This window comes from Buceros rhinoceros, unplaced genomic scaffold (genome assembly GCF_000710305.1).
Source record: "Buceros rhinoceros silvestris isolate BGI_N320 unplaced genomic scaffold, ASM71030v1 scaffold37417, whole genome shotgun sequence".
Taxonomy (NCBI): domain Eukaryota; kingdom Metazoa; phylum Chordata; class Aves; order Bucerotiformes; family Bucerotidae; genus Buceros; species Buceros rhinoceros.
Window position 1 is genome coordinate 26,351 of NW_010421021.1, and position 232 is coordinate 26,582.

Consider the following 232-nt stretch of genomic DNA (forward strand, 5'->3'; position numbering starts at 1 on the left):
CTTCTTACCTACTGGTGTAAAAACGAAAACACGCTGATTCCTATTCCTGTCTCAGCATCTTCCTTCCCAACCACGAGGACTCACTACATCTACAAATATCTACTGTAATAACATAATTATGTTGCTGACTATACATTTATTCAGATGTTCTGTTTTGTGAGTTTAAATTCTATCAGGAGAGGGTAAGAAACTCACGGGTTTGCTAGACAATCTGAATTCAAATGACATGCGT